Source organism: Dermacentor andersoni, chromosome 11 (assembly GCF_023375885.2).
Source record: "Dermacentor andersoni chromosome 11, qqDerAnde1_hic_scaffold, whole genome shotgun sequence".
Taxonomy (NCBI): domain Eukaryota; kingdom Metazoa; phylum Arthropoda; class Arachnida; order Ixodida; family Ixodidae; genus Dermacentor; species Dermacentor andersoni.
Window position 1 is genome coordinate 106758148 of NC_092824.1, and position 15504 is coordinate 106773651.

General features: G+C 49.9%; 1 protein-coding gene across 4 annotated transcripts in view; it reads left to right on the forward strand.

The window, feature by feature from the left end:
* The window catches only part of LOC126539405 (latrophilin Cirl-like), a 507732-nt gene that overhangs the window by 93912 nt on the left and 398316 nt on the right, over positions 1-15504 (forward strand). The window lies entirely within an intron of this gene.

Sequence of the window (15504 nt, forward strand, 5' to 3'; positions counted from 1 at the left end):
TGCGGCGTTCCGCGGGTTATCACACATCTAATGTCTGATGACCTACGGACAGCGGTGGCCTGTGACGAAATGAGTGTCGTTATGTTTTCTGCGCACATTGACGTTTCATATATATTGCTGCAGGTCGATGTGCAATACAGAATATGCTGTTAGTTAACGCCGGGTCTTTCGTCGTTTGCAATATTCGATTCCCTCCGGCCTGCACTAACCAGCCCAGCTAACAACACTCCTGCAATGTCGTGCAGCTGGGGTTCTTGCAATGGTCATTCCGTTAAAGGGGACAAGCAGTTTTTGTGAGGCTCGAAGTTAACAATGTAATCTCGCTCATACACCTTCCTCGGGCGTGTGCGTAGTATGCGCGTGCTTGCATTATTTTGCAAGTCATGCATGTCGCGCCTTTTCCTCCACCCCTTCGTGCTCTAGAAATAGACTGCTGACCTTTCGAGTGGCTTGGATCGGCTTCACGTTTCGTCAGACTGATCACAATCGAGCGAGTTAACGCGTTTACAGCGTACGTGTGATGTCCGATGGGACGAGCTCCGTTATAACTGTCGCCGTGCACGCCACGCAACGCTCGCTCGCGTGGATACTCACCCTAACCAAGCCATACGTGACCACTGTCGTATACGGCCGGGCTACGCAACCGTGTCGACTGAATTTCGATATCATCCCTGTAGCACGTCGTTAAGCGAACCTCTGGTCTGGCATCCGTTGTGTTCTGCTTTTTCTGTCCTCTCCTTTTCCTTTTTTTTTTTGTCGCCGTTTTGTTACTAGGCGTATACATATTGATTCGGTCATTGTCTAACAGTCGGGTGTGGAATTGTCCTTTTTCTGTCCTCTCTCTCTCTCTCTTTCTTTGTCGTCGTTTAGTTGCTGGGTGTATACATATTGATTCGGTCATTGTCTAACAGTCGGGTGTGGAATTGTTTGCCGTAATGGGACACGGCGACCTCATTAGATCGACCGAGCGTGTCTCCGTTTAACTTTTCACGAGACGATACTGACTGCACCGGTTACAATGTGCGCTTCGGACGCTGCAAGCGGGCGTGTTTACTTTATGGGCGTTTGTGCGAGATAGCGGTGGAAGAACTAAAACGTTCGTGTTGCACGACAAGCCGTCTGCGTAATTCACGTAGTCACGAACTGTGGCGGGGTACAGATTGACATTTTATGTCTATATCATTGTGCGAAAACGATGCAAATTCAGAGAGAGAGTGAGTGGAGTGAGTAAGTGAGTGAGTGAAGCGCGTTTCTTTTTCTTTTTTTTTCTTTTTTTGAAGACAGATATTTTTGGCGACGACTGGCACATGATCGCCGTCGTGATACTCTGCAAAGAAGATGGGACTTAAGATTCCCGACGTGAAAAAAAAAAAGCAGAAAATATTAGCTGCGCGAGTAAACCTCATATTCACATTTACGAGTGAGACGGCGTCGATCTTCATCCGAGGATGCCATTGAAACGTCTTCGTCTTCAACCACGTAACGTTATCAAGTAGCGAACCTTGGTTAACGCTTTCCCAGAATGCCAATTTATGAAACGTATGTAAGCAATGAATACAAGGGCCGTCGCTGTGTTGACGGGCAAAGGCATATAAGATCAAAGAATAGCGTTACCATATCAGAGCATGACGCATTATGTCTATTTGGCGCTCACGGCAATATGTCTCGTCGCTGTACGCGGGGCATTAAAGTAATGTGTTCATCGCTCTCTGTAGTATTAACTGCCACGGTTATATCAGTAGGGATCGGTGGTACGCCCTAAGCGACACAGATAACTGTTCCTGAGTGCTGCATTCAGTCGAAACTACCTGGGCCGCAGAATGATCGTTGAACCAAGTTCTGACATATAGTTATTGAACAATGTCATAAACAATTAGGTGACGTGACGTACAGCCGCTGCCAAAAGAAACGAACCCAGTGCACTCGCAATTGAACGCTGATTCCAGGACGTCTATAGTTGACTTGTACTGCTCCAAAGTTCCGCTGAGGAAAGCAAACTCTGGCCCCTCGTCCTCTAAAACCTTTTATCACCAAGAATTTCGCGGTTTCGACGCAACGCATCTTACGACTCATTGAGGCACGCACTACGGGTGACCACGTTACTCTTGATGTCTTTCACACTTCCCGTAGTGAGTTTGACGATACGCTTTTTGCGAAGCTTTTAGCTTAGCGTTTTATTTAGTCAGCTATACTATATTTAGACGATCTTAGTATACTTCAGGTTACACACCCTAGCGATCCGTAGCACAGCCCCTCATCAAAGGCGGCTGCATGCGACGGCGCACCATTTACACCACCTTACGGGCCCTTGCGTTCAAAGGCCGTGAGGCAACAGTGCTTCTCGCACACTATTACGATTGCATCACCCTTAGTTTATCATCCCTTCACTACTTGACTTTTATGTTCATGGCACACCTGGCGGGGCCAAGTTATATATTTAATATATTATTCAGCGACCCACTTTAGGCCTCCTAGAAGCGATGTTAGATCTGTACTTCGTCCTTGTCCGCAAAATTTACGACTCGATACCACTTGCTTGGCGCTCTTTCGGCCATATTCTGGCCCTTGAGCCACAAAACATCCTGTCATCATCAACACTCGGAAATTTGCGCAGTGTATAATTAACACCGCGTATGCGCCACACACTAAATGAACGAACCTGCCGGAATCCAACGAGTTCTGTGCGTGCTCGTCCATGCGCGGTGGTCCTCCAGAATTTGGAATCGACCCACCGGAGCTTTCGAATGCCGCCCTGTCATGGCGTGCTTCTCGTCTCTTCTAGTCTTCCAAAGTTAAATGTTCTTCCAGAAGTCCATGTTTGTGCTGCAACGAAAACAACCATCCGTTTTCTTCTCCTCCTTCTTCTCCTTCATCGGGCAGTAGCAGCAACAGCAGTATGCAACAACATCTGCGCGCACTGCGTGCGGCCCATAACAAGGGTCCTGCTCCTTAGCGCGCAGCGAAGCGCAATGGCACGCTCGAGCTCTTAACAAGCCAGCAGGTCGGGGGAAAAAAGAAAAAAAGAAATATCTTCCCGTTTTTGAAGACGCCGGAGCTGGCCGGCCAGTTACAACGGAGCTGAAAGATCAATTCAGTTCAAGTAAAGAATAGAATTCGACACAGCTTGGACGCTTCTCCGCGCAACAAGGCGTCTTCTGTCGGGGTCGTGGAGGAGAGAGAACAGAGGCAGCTTTCGAAAACAAGAAAACGAGAACAACAACCATTCTGCTCTTCTCTGGCCATTTACCGCATACGCACGGCTGTTTCGCTTTCGGGTTCCTGATCGCAGCGCGTTTCGCACGCGCTCCGCGCAGCTCAACGCACGCTTCGGGCGTATGCTGCACGCCCACACATACGCGAGCGAGAGAGAAAAGACCCGCTAGAGAAAAGCCGATGAATGGCGCGCATAGCACGTGACATTATGTCGTTACGGTGACAAGGTGTCCTCCTCAAGCCGACGACGACGCGTCCATCCAACATACACACACACTGGCACCCTCTACACGTTGTTCCCCGTTTCCTTTGAATCTTGGTTTCTTTTTTCTTGTCTTGCTTTCGTTTAGGTTGCTTGTGCCAGCGGGCCTCAGGGAAGCAAGCGCGAACGCTTTCCTTTTTCCCCTTTTGCGTCGCAGATCTGCGGGAGTATAGCGGGCAAATGTGCGGCGTGCCTCGCAAAAACAGCACGCTAGATCCTTCCGGTGCGCTTGTTGCAGTTTGTCTATATAGCACGCGCTGCGGCGCGCAGGGGTGATCGTATACGCTAAGCTGTCCTCGAAGAAGGCTGTTTCGAGTACGACACGTATAACGTTCGAGAAAAACAAAAGGGAGGAGCTCGTTGCCTCGCAACCACAGAAACAAGAAAAAAAAAATAAACCGCCGCTAAAGCCTTTCCCATACCGACGGCTGCGTAGGGAGAATGGGGATTCGGGAAGGCGAAAAAAAAAGAAAAACGGGAAAATGTCGGGAGGGTGCCGTGGTGCACGTGCCTGGGAAGACGAGGTGAAAGAGCGTTGCCCCTTTCTTTTGTTTGTTTGCCTTCGCCACGGTTCGAGGAGCGTCGAAGGAAGGTAAGGGATGCGCGCATCATTTTTTTTTTTCGCCCCAGGGGCTGTGCCAGGCAGTGCCTGCTCCGTCGCTTAACCCCTTTCCCCACTTCCCTATTCCGCGTCCCCACAGCCAACAAACAATCCCTACGCCCCCCGCCGGCTTCGTGCCACGTCGTCGTCGCCACCACCGCCGAATCGTGGCGTCTCGAGCTGTTATTTTTCCGATGGGAAATAAAGGAGGGTTGGAGGGCGTTGGTTGGTTGGTTGAGCAGGAAGACGCGTTGATCGTCGTCTTCCCTTACCGCCGAAGAATGATCGTGGCGGCCCGGGAAGCCTTTTGTCTTTTCGCGTCCGACGTGGCGTGCGCTGTGCCGGGAGAGAAGCTACACAGGGGCGGTGATGTTTGAACCGTGTTTGCGTATACACATACGGGGCGCGTGATGATGCCGCGCCGTCGTCGTTCTGCCGAGGCGTGTGCCGTCTTGCGTTCTTTGTCGTTCCGACCGCGCGACCCCGCCTGTCGTCACCGCCGCACGCGCCTCGGTTTTGTTTCTGTTTGGGGTTTGCTGATCCGTGCGCGCGGGGCGTCTTCCGTTGCGTGCTTCCGGGCGCTGCGTACCGGAGCGTGAGTCCGGGGCTACCAACCCGGGCGGCAACCTATAATGCTGGTCTAAACGGCTCGCGGTCCACGTAAAAAAAAAAAAAAAAGGAAAAAGAAAACGTGCACACCTGTCCTGTCCTGTTTCTTTTTGCCCTGTTCGCTTTCTGTTTCTTCTCTCTTTTATCTTAATGCACGGACACACATGATCTGATAACAACGTGGGTGCTTCTTGCGTCCATATAAATATTGCATACTATTAGATGTTCACTGACTGACGCACTGCTTGAAGACGACGACAGGTGTGATAGAACGCCACTTTCTCTCGAGCACCGCAATATAATACCTTGAAGCGTACTTTTATTGAAGCGAAATAAGGGCCTTTGCAATCGATGTTTCTCACAGGTGATACGTCAGGCAACTACACCCTAGCGTTACTATGTAAGTCGGCGTCACCCTTGTGTAGAGCGCGGCAATGGCGGCCGCCAGGGGCGCTCTTGCGACAGCTAGCGAAGTCTAGCGGTAGCTCCTGGATTCGAGATAAGAAGTGTCTTGGCATGAGCGGCCGACGCATCTCCAATTTCGGGGGCCAGCCATTACCGTTAGACGTCGCTGGCTGGCTCCGGAGCGCCCCGGCGGCCGCCGTTCGCGTGCTTTACACAAGAGTGACGCCGACTGTACGTAGGCACACAGTTACTGTATTTAGCACGTAGAGTAACTATATCAGCCTTCCCTCCCCTCAAACGCGTAGAGTGTGTGTGAGAGAGAGAAAGGTACAAAGGGGCGTGCCAGGAATTTGAGCCGTAGTTTGGGAACTCCTGTTATCTAGGAACTCTTCATGATTATGCAGCTCGACAAAACGTGACGATGGCGACGCGTAGTACACGCGGAAGAGATGAGGCGCTGCACAGGCAGCATTGGCAGGATTCATAAACCCTATTCTTTATCCATCTTCCTCAAATAGAGCGCGCCATTTCTGGGAAAAAAGAAAGAAAAAGGAAAACAAGATTCGACTTTTCGTTCCTCGTTTTGCCGTGTAAAGGTCGAAAGAGCACGATATATAGATATACCTGTGCTCATGAATCATACGGCCTTCACCCGCTCATACATCGAAGCTCTTTTCTTCTTCATCCATCGCCGGTGCAGCTAACGTTATTCCGAACCCCTTCTGTGGCGCGGCGTTTCGAGATGTGCTTCCACGTTTCTCCAAAGCCTCCCCGCTCCTTTCCATCCTGTTTCGCCTTTTCCGGTTCATGTCGCAATTTCTGTGCTCCCTTCTCCCAGTGCGCCGTCCTATTTGTCTAAGAAAATTCATGACGCAGGCACGCTAAAAGTAAAAAAGAAAGAAAGAAAAAAAGAAAAGAAAATTGAAACGCAACGAGCGACAGCGAAGGAACTCGATCCGGCCGCGCATGAGTCCGTATATAATATACACACACCGGCGCGGCGAAGAAGTCCTCTCCGACCGGGCGAGATCTTTTTCTCCGATCTACATAAGCCATTAGCAAAACAATGACCGGAACCTTAACTGAATCGGCCGACTTCCTTCCTCCATTCCTTCCTTCCTGCCTGCCATGCCTGCCTTCGCTCGCTTCTACGTTCTCCCGTGTCTAGGCTGCGCGCGCCCCCTAGCGGCAACTCGATGCATTTCAATCGCAAACTAGAAGTCAGCAGAAAGAAAGAGTGAAACGGAGCTTCAAGGAACGAGCGAGAAAGTGGAGAGAGCTGCCGAGACAGTCAGTATTCAGGGCCTCCTCCTCCGTGTCCCCCGTCGCGTTGCGGCACACACTGCTTCGAGGCAGCGTCGTTCAAGGTTTCCTCGTGCGTGATAAATATTCGGCGCGGGCCCCGGGTTCTCTTCTCTCGGGCCGCTCGGCGGGTCTCTGGGAAATCGACTCTAGCCTCGAGGCACGCCTTGTCTGCCCTGCCTGCCTGCCTCGCCGGTGAGACCGAGTCGACGGGTGAGAGAGCGAAGTCGGCGAGGAAGGAGCTGTACCATATGTGTGCGCGCGCCCGGTGAGAGCAGCGGATCGCCGAGAGCAAACGGAGCGAGGTGCTCTGCTCGCGCGCGCGCGCTAAGTGCTCGTGCGACCCTGAGCGTCGCGTTGTTTCGATGGCTCGTATTTTTCGTTCTTGACTTCTTAACTTGTCTCTATTTTTTATTCTCTTCATTCGTTACTTCTTTCTTTTTCCTTCTGTTCATCGCAGCGCCCTAAAACCGTGCATCGCTGTGGGAGCTCGAACTGGCGTTCAAGTCAACCTTGGCAGTAATATGGCTATAAAAACATCTACGCGTTTTTGTGTTATTGTTATCATTATTTTGATTTTTCATAGACTGCGCGTACGTAGCCAACTTATGTAGATTGCTTTGGTCCTCGCAATTTGTATGGTCGGGCTATCGATTATAATAGGTTTGTTAGTTGTACGAACTTACTTTCGATATGTGATGTTTACAGGCTGCGTATAGCCGCTTCCCATGTATACTGCTTATGGTTCTTACAATGAATACGGAATGGCCATCGCATACAATATTCGATATATCATCCCATAAGTGAACTTACAACAGATACGCGTTCATAAGAGATTATTGGCTATTTGTGATTCAACACTCTCTTTTTTTATGCGTAGTCTGCATGTTCGCCGATTTTGTGTGCAGAGTCTCCAAATGAATGCTCTGTTAATAGCTTCACGCTCTTACTCAAAGTCTCTTGAAAGAATGCCTGCACCATTCGTATAAACTAGACTGAGAACTCTTTCGGCGTTCAAAGGAATGAGTGTGAGTGGTTTATTCTGATGACATTGGAAACGTTGGCAACTGCTGTATCGCCAGCTTCGCCATGTACCATGTTGCACCATGTTCTTTTTTTCTTCTTTCCGTTTTTTTATAATGACATGCCTAACGTTAGCTGGAACACGATATATTTTACACAAGTATAAGTTACCACTGTTTAATATATGGACTGTAAACCTACTACAGAATATATTCAGAAGCTGTCTTAAGCCATGGAATGCATACCGAACAGCAGTGAAATTTAGGGTAATACTCCGTGTGAGGCGATTGTTAAGCTGTGAAGTGGCCGTACGAAATGTAGCCTTACAATATTCGCATAACTTGTTTCTGTAAATTATGCGTACTGATTATGCGTAAAACAAAAGAAATAAGAGTACAGGAAAGCAAAGACGTATGTGAGGTGTCAGCAAGGCAAATGCATGTCCGCGTGTTCTATAAGCTGTCGGATTTTTTTTTTTTTTTCAAATGGCTGTGCTTCTTTTTTTCTTTTTTTTCGTTGCATACTGGAATTTTCCAGGTCACGGCCACATTCCAACCACTAAGATTTCGTTCTTAACCGTGAGTGCCTTCTTAAATTCGGCTCTGTGTAGCCGCGGTGCCAGCAGGGTGTTAGCTTGCTCGGACACAAATGTGCACTGGTTCTCGTCGACATTCAGTTGACTTTGTTTCTGTCAGTATTTACACCGAATTTCGATGGATGTTCCTGCGAGGGTAGTTTCAAGAATACTGCACGCTATTATCGCAACGGTGCCGCGGGATGCCTATATAGAAACGGCACGAGCGACGAGCAGCGCCCTTCGACTGTCACGTGTGAAAGAACGGAACGCAGTGCAAATAGCTCGCGGCAAAAGCGCTGAAAAGGTTCGGGGCACCTCATTTGTTATCGTTAAGTAATAAATTACTCCTCGCCCTCTTTGGATGGGCTCCGCGGCGGTGACTCCCTCCGGTGAGTGAATGCTTGAATAATGGATTGTCTCTCTTTTCCTCGACGGCTCGTTTTTCCTTTAAGGTATCGCACATGGGTGCGCTATTCCTTTCTTCCTGCTCGCGAGCCGCAGTTGCTGCGCGTGTGTTCTTCGTTCGTTCAATGCAACACGCGTCGAAACGAAAGCGGCAATGACGACGAGGACTGCGGTCAGCTTCGCAGCATGCCGTGTGTGAACCAAGATTTAAAAAAAACTGCGTTTACGTCAACCCGACAAGGTCGAGTCGAGTCGAGTCGGCTCGACCCGGTAGTCGCGTTTCTGTGAACGCTGGCGCGTCGTGCAGAGGGAGCGTCGAGACGCGTTCCGTCAACCCGCCCAGAAGCGTATACGTGGGTTGGCTCGCCCAACTCGCTATGTATAGGCACGATGCATGCAAACGCGGTCATGTAGGGTCGAGCTGGTTCAGCTCTACTTCTCACTCGACCCACTGAACTCACTCGGGTCGAGTTCATGTAAGCGAAGCTTAAAGAGTTTCCCTACAAAAACTGCAAGTCGGAACTCTGGCGCTGGTGAACCGCGGGAGCTACAAACACGACGGCTTAGCCGCCGCTTCAATTACGGTTAGTGTGTGGGGTAACCCCAACGTCGTGCTCCTGGCTTCAAACGGCTTTGCGTTATGAACGTTAGAATTTGCAGTGATCCTGCATAAGTGCAGAGGCTCGTGGCCTTCTGCGTTTCGAAAATTAGGATTGCTTCAAAAACATAGGATAATAAAGAGATAAAACATATAGTGAAGAAAAGTGACAAGAGCGTCTGAAGCCGCGAGGACGAAATCAAGCAAATCTACGTACTAACAATCACTCCGGGAGCAGCAGAACGCGGTGCGAAATTTTGCTAGGAAATTTGCCAGGAAACTCTATGGGGACAGTTTTTAAACATCCTTGTTTTCTGTCAGTCATCGCCACCGAGATCGGCGGCTCGCGCTCACGGTAGGCCGTCTAGTGTCGGAGCGACAGGTCCAGGAACGAGTCCTTTTGGGGCTGCAGATGACGTCTTCCCCTTTATTCGATTCTCTTGATCTTTCTCACACCCTTCCCTCACTGTAGGGTGGCCAACCGGGCTCAATACTGGTTAACCTATCTGCGTTTCCTTTACCGTTCTCTCTCTCTCTCTCTTCCTCTATCTGTCTGAATCCATTATTAGGCGCGTGCTTCCGCATGCGCGATTCCTCCGCATGAAGACTTCTACCCCTGTCACACGGCCAATCTGTGAACGCACAGTCTAAATAAATCAGGTGTACCGCATGTTGTCAATGAAGTCGTGAATCCGTAGTAACTCGCCCAGTTTTCATTCCTTTTCAGCACCATTTATCTTCACCGTTCTAACTTATTGGTTGACTGATCAATTGATTGATAAGGCGCTGCTTTCCCGTATTGTCATGAGGAGAGAGAAATGCCATTATGTACAGAAAAATACAACTAACGCTAATTCAGACTAACTAAAGTCAATGGCAACTGTAGTTGAAGTGTTAAGGTGACTACACTGTGCGCACTATAGTGCAAAACTCAACAGATAGAAACGGGTGTCCATGTAAAACATACAGAATGTTAATTTGATGAAGTCGTTAAAAGTACATGTCCATTGGTCGCACTCCGGTCCGCAGGCTCCCAAACTGTCGGCTAATGCCTATACAATTTCTACAAACTACATCTCTACATCTACGTCTACATCTCTGCAAGGACCTCCGCCAACATTTAACGAGCTTAAATTGACTTTCCGAACACGCCAGTGCAGTATTTTAGGAGTCCGTTGAGCTCTATCTTTTCGTTTTTTTTAAATAAAGCCATTAGTCCAGATGGCGTCCATAGGCATAGTATCGACTTTGCAAGGACTGTCTAAATTTTCCTTTCGAAGAGCCACCGTTGACCACCGAAGAGCCACCGTTCTACTGGCCTTCAAATGACTCCCCATACATAGCAATAGTTTGTTTTGGCATTGTCCGTTGTGGTTTATATTTTGGTTTTAGATCAATAAAGCCATTCGTGCACATCCCGTCTATAGACGTCGTATAGACTTTCCGTGGACTGTCGAAGTAGATTTTAATGGAGGCCAGTACTGCTTCAGCAAGCTGCCGCGAAGCACTGCCTATGGTTTGCGCTTTGTTTTCAAGACCTGTTCTTCCCTCCTCAGTTCGCAGTCTCGTTCGACTTCCTCTCATACATCTTTTTTTCTTTTTTACCTTCTTCTTCCTCGTGCCTTTACACGGCTGCCGGTGCCCCCGTTGTTTCGGGGTCGGAGAGTGCACTCGGCAGCAATGCGTCTTCGCAAGGTACGCTGCTCACGGGCTTGTCGCTTTAATTGAGGCTTAATGGCGCGGAACTAGTCGATGGACTCCCCCGTCCTGCACGGAAAAACAGACAGGCAGGCACACGTACTACGTGTGTCTGTGGGTCTAAACTCGCGCTGGAGCAGTAGGTACGAGTGCTTCAGCGCCTCGAATCCCCAGCCTCGTTAATTCAAACTGTCTCCTTCGCTGTATCCTCGTCTGGTTCTTGTCCTCACTGATCATTGCGTGGGGTTCTTTCTGCCTTCCTAACGCGCTGCACACCGTGATCTTCTCTTTTTCTTGTTTTTTTTTTTTTTTTTTTTTTCACTTCTGGTTCTGAAGGAACAAAACGCCTTCTGCTCGTTACAGACGACGAAGCAGCTGAAGCAGGCGGCGTCTTTGTTTTAGTTTCTCTTTTTTTGTCGTCTGTTTCCGGTGTGCCCTTCGTCTTCTGCTATTCTGCGCTCTCGCTCCCAAGAACGTTGAGAGCTGAAGAGAGCAACGATCCAGCGCGAGCCACTCGTCTAGCCGTGTGTATAGCCGCTCGAGCTACCGCCAATATGCACGGCTGAATGAGCTCGGCCGCACCGCCGTTCAGCACTAATGACCGGCCCGCCGATGGTGTATTGCTGGCAGTCGGCGCGAGAGCGGCGGGCCCGCTTGAATGGGAATCGATTTGCGGAAGCTTCTCACGTCGATCTTATCGCTGTTTGGTCGTCGTTTTGTGGCTGCGGCTTTAGTATACACACACGCCGTGCATTACACGGAGCCGAGGGTTCTGTCCGCGTTTATTAGCGTTGCCGTCTGTGCGCCGGTCGTTGCAGTAAATCACTGGTCCTGGATAATTTCTTTCTATACGCATCTGTTTGCCGAGGCAGTTTTCACGGACGACGAGCTGGGGAGCGTTAGCACGCGCTCGCGCGCCTCACTGGCTCGCTTTCCTGTCACGGGTTTCAAAAGAGAGACCCCGTAATGGACCGAAGAGGAATGATATCGCTCGCGAGCCAATCTGAGAGATGCGTTCCCGCGCGTCGCGGTTCACGTGTTTGCGAACGAGAATCCGCACGCACGTATATGCATGCGGTCTCGCTGAGTGCGCTGGGATATGCAGGTACGTATCGAACGCCGGTGTGATTCAAGGTAACGTCGTATCTGTAACGCTTGTCACACATATGCTCGTCCATCAGAGGACATCGAGAGAGGGAAAAAAAGTATTGTGTCCAATGTCTGAGGTTGGACCGTCCGTTCTGGAATTGGCAGAGCGAATTGCACGAGTTCGACCGCGCATGTGTAAGCTGCGCCGCCTTGGTGGCAGTGCGCATGCATAGGGCGGGAAAACGCGTAGCTGTATACAGCCTTCGAAACGTTTGCGCGCAATTTTACGGGTAACGGGTTCCGTGCCGCACCACTATCGAAGGAAGCGTGCTGACCCTGAAGGGACCGAGGGCCTCGTCGAGCCGTATTGTGGCTTTTAATTCGCGGCCCCCAACATCTGATTCTCTTGGGATTGTGATGTTGGAATAAAGCGATTTGATGTGCCGTGTTTTGTCGGTTTCTCTTGTCATTTTCGCAAAGTTCGGTACACGTAGCCTGCTGCGCAAATGTGCTGACTTTGAACACATGTACTACGGTCAATCCGTGCGATACGTGGCGATCGTTTTCAAGTTTTACGGAATTTCTAAAAAAATGGGCTGTGGCAGATAGCACAATTCTTGTCTTTCAACTCGATTATTCGAAGAGGTGGACATTACTAGCATGAGAAATCAAAACTCACGGTCTTCTAAAACACAGAAATTTGATAATTAACTTCCTATGTATTGTGTAATTAACTTCGTATAGGCATTGCAATTTACGAACTGGAGCCGGTGAGTTTATCAAGACGTCTCCACTTGCAATAAATTTCGAGGATGACACCAGTTTCGAGGTATTTCCAGAAACGTGGAACAAAATACATGAGCGTTCCACTCTATTTCGCGCGTCAGTGCATAAAAGATATATAAGAAAGAGAAAGTAAGCGGATGAGAAAGTATAAGTGGAATAACAGCGCATTTTTACGGGGTACTTCGACACCTGGTGCCGCAACCCTGATCTCGACTCACAGGACGCTCAGGGGGAGCAATTGACGGCTGTGTATGCCAGGCTAATCCCGTCTTCTCCACCACCACCACCACGACCACCACCGCCACTACCAACGCCAGTTTGACGGCACATATTTCCAAACTGGTGTCATTCTGGAAATTTATTCCAAGCAGATAAGCCTTGCAGACTCGCCGGCTACAATTAAAAGATTGCACCATGTGCCGCAAAGTAACTTTTTAAAGAAATGAATTCGCGATTTCTTGTTAATTAGTTGAATATGTTTGGATTTCTCTTGCAAATAATGTCCGCCTGCTCTGAATTATCCAGCTCAAAGACTAGAGTTATGTCATCTGCAACCGGCAATCTTGAAAAACTCCTGCAAAACTTAAGAATGCATCACCCCGTATGTAGACCACGCGCGGAGGACGTAAGACATCACGGCTGCATGGAGTAAGAGCACACAAAGGTAACGTGTCGTACCGCGGCGCATCGCACCAGAGGGCGCGCTACGTGGGAAGCGAGCGTACAAGCGTTAAAACGTTCGTGGGCCTAATTTCATTTCCACCCTTGCTGTGCGTAGGCGTGGAGCGATGCACATTATGTCGCGTCTACGACTCGCAAGAGAGGTTTGCCTTATAACGTACGTGGGTCCCGCGACACGGCTTGCCGCTGACTTTGCGCTAAAGGACACCCATCTCCCCCTTCCCTATTTTTTTCTTTTATCGCCATTAATGACAGCAGCCGGGTGGGGATGGCTATGCTATATACCGGAACATCGAGGAAGTAAAACGTGTCTCGCTTTTTGGTCTTTGGCTTCGTCTCGTTCTTCGTCTTCTTCACCTTAGAGTCTCCATCTTATCCCACCCTCGATGCAGCCGCGCACGTGGCGTGGGGTTACGGCGTTACGACCAAGCAACTGTAGCCTATAAGGTCGTGACTCCCCAGTGGGCCGTGGAAAACGATCGTCCCCTTGCGTGACTTGGGCTTTGCTTCTCTCGCGTAGCGTGGGTGCGATGCAGGAAAGCCCAACACGTGGCCGGGGAGCGGGGTTTTGATGCCCGCTCGCTAGGCAAGCGAGAGGGAGCCATTAACGGTCGAGGAAAGGCCCGCACCGAAAGCGGCAGCAGCACCGGCTAGTGGCAGCAGGACTAACCCTCCAGTGAGCCCCCTCGTTTCGCCTCCCCTCCCGCTATTCCTTAGGACTCGCGGAAACTGCCGATTTGAGCCTCCCCGAACGCCGCTTCTTCGCGATTCCGACCCCCCCCCCCCTCCCCCGCCACGCGTCTATATGGCAACTTGGCGCGCGAGAGCTGTTGGTATATAGGAGCGTTGCAGCGGTGGTAGCAGAGAATAAAAAAAATGGCTGCCGCGAGGCTCGAAGGCCCGCCATTTCACGGGGCGTCGTGATTGCGAGGATCGGTCGTCGTATTGCCGGACCCGTCGATGTGGGGCGCCAAATTTAGCGCGCCCATGAATGTACGCGTTAGAATTTGTTGAGATTAAGTTTGCGCAAACGCAGTAAAACGCTCGATGCGAAGTCGATGGAAGGACTTGTGGATATGAAAAAGGAGGAGCAGGAGGAGGAAAGGGGGTGGGGCGTGCGGGATAGACATGGAGCGCGAAGGTACTAGACACGTGTTTAGTCTTCCGTTTTAATAAGTAAAAGATGTCCAGAATTCGCCGACGATTACGGTACCGTATATTGCGAAATTTCAGCGCCCCACTTTCATCCCCCCATCCCGCTCCCATGTGCAGGGTAGCAAACCGGTTAGGCAAAACTGGTTAACCTCCCTGCCTTCCTTCTCCACTTTTTCCTTCCTTCCTTCCTTCAGCGCAGCTCTATACGTGGAAAAAAAGTGCGCGTGTCAAGGAGCAGGGAAAGGAAGGAACGAAAGGTAGGGAGATAAACCAGACGCACGTCCGGTTTGCTATGCTGCACAAGGGAAGGGGTTTAAGGGAGGAAAGGAGAGGAAGGAGGAGTGAATACTTGCGGATGTCCATAACTTCACGCCTATAATCGGTCAATGAGGCCAGTCGCTTTCATGAAACATAGCAGTGCCCGCGTCGCTTTGTAAGCTTGCGACGAGTGTGGGCCATGGTCCGGGAATCTTAAGTCTCTGATAATGGTCTGTTATCTAATCGGTTTAACACCCTCAGAAGAACGTCGCGTTCGTTGTCATATAGATTACAAAAACACAACATGTGCTCCAACATCTCTTCACAGTTGCGCGAGTCACAGGTCGGTGTGACGGACATTCCAGTAAGGGTTGAGTAAGTAGGCTTTCGTAAAAGCCACCCCTAACCAGAGGCGGCACAGTAAATTTGCATCATGGCGGGAGATGTCCTATGGAATCTGCAGCTTCAGTGTATGATCCAGTCGGTGGATACGGCAGTTGGAGAAAATCGGGGTGTTCCACAAAGCTTCAGTCTTGGTTTGATTAAGTAAACGAAGACCCTTCGCAGCATATGTCCTTGATAAGCGTATATATAAGAAGTGGCAGTGTCTCTGTAGGGCGATGTAATTAACATCGGCACGTAGAGCGGCAACTTCTATTGCGTAGAGGTCGTTATATGGGACACTTTGAGAGTAATTGTTACTTGTAAGGCCGGGATGCCAATTGCGCCTGTGGAGACAGATCCACCGGTGTAAATGTGCGTCCTTTGTTCGTATGCCTCTTTCAGTGTTGACAGTGTGAACTGACGTACTGTTGAATGACGGGTCTTCTTCGTAATTCCCG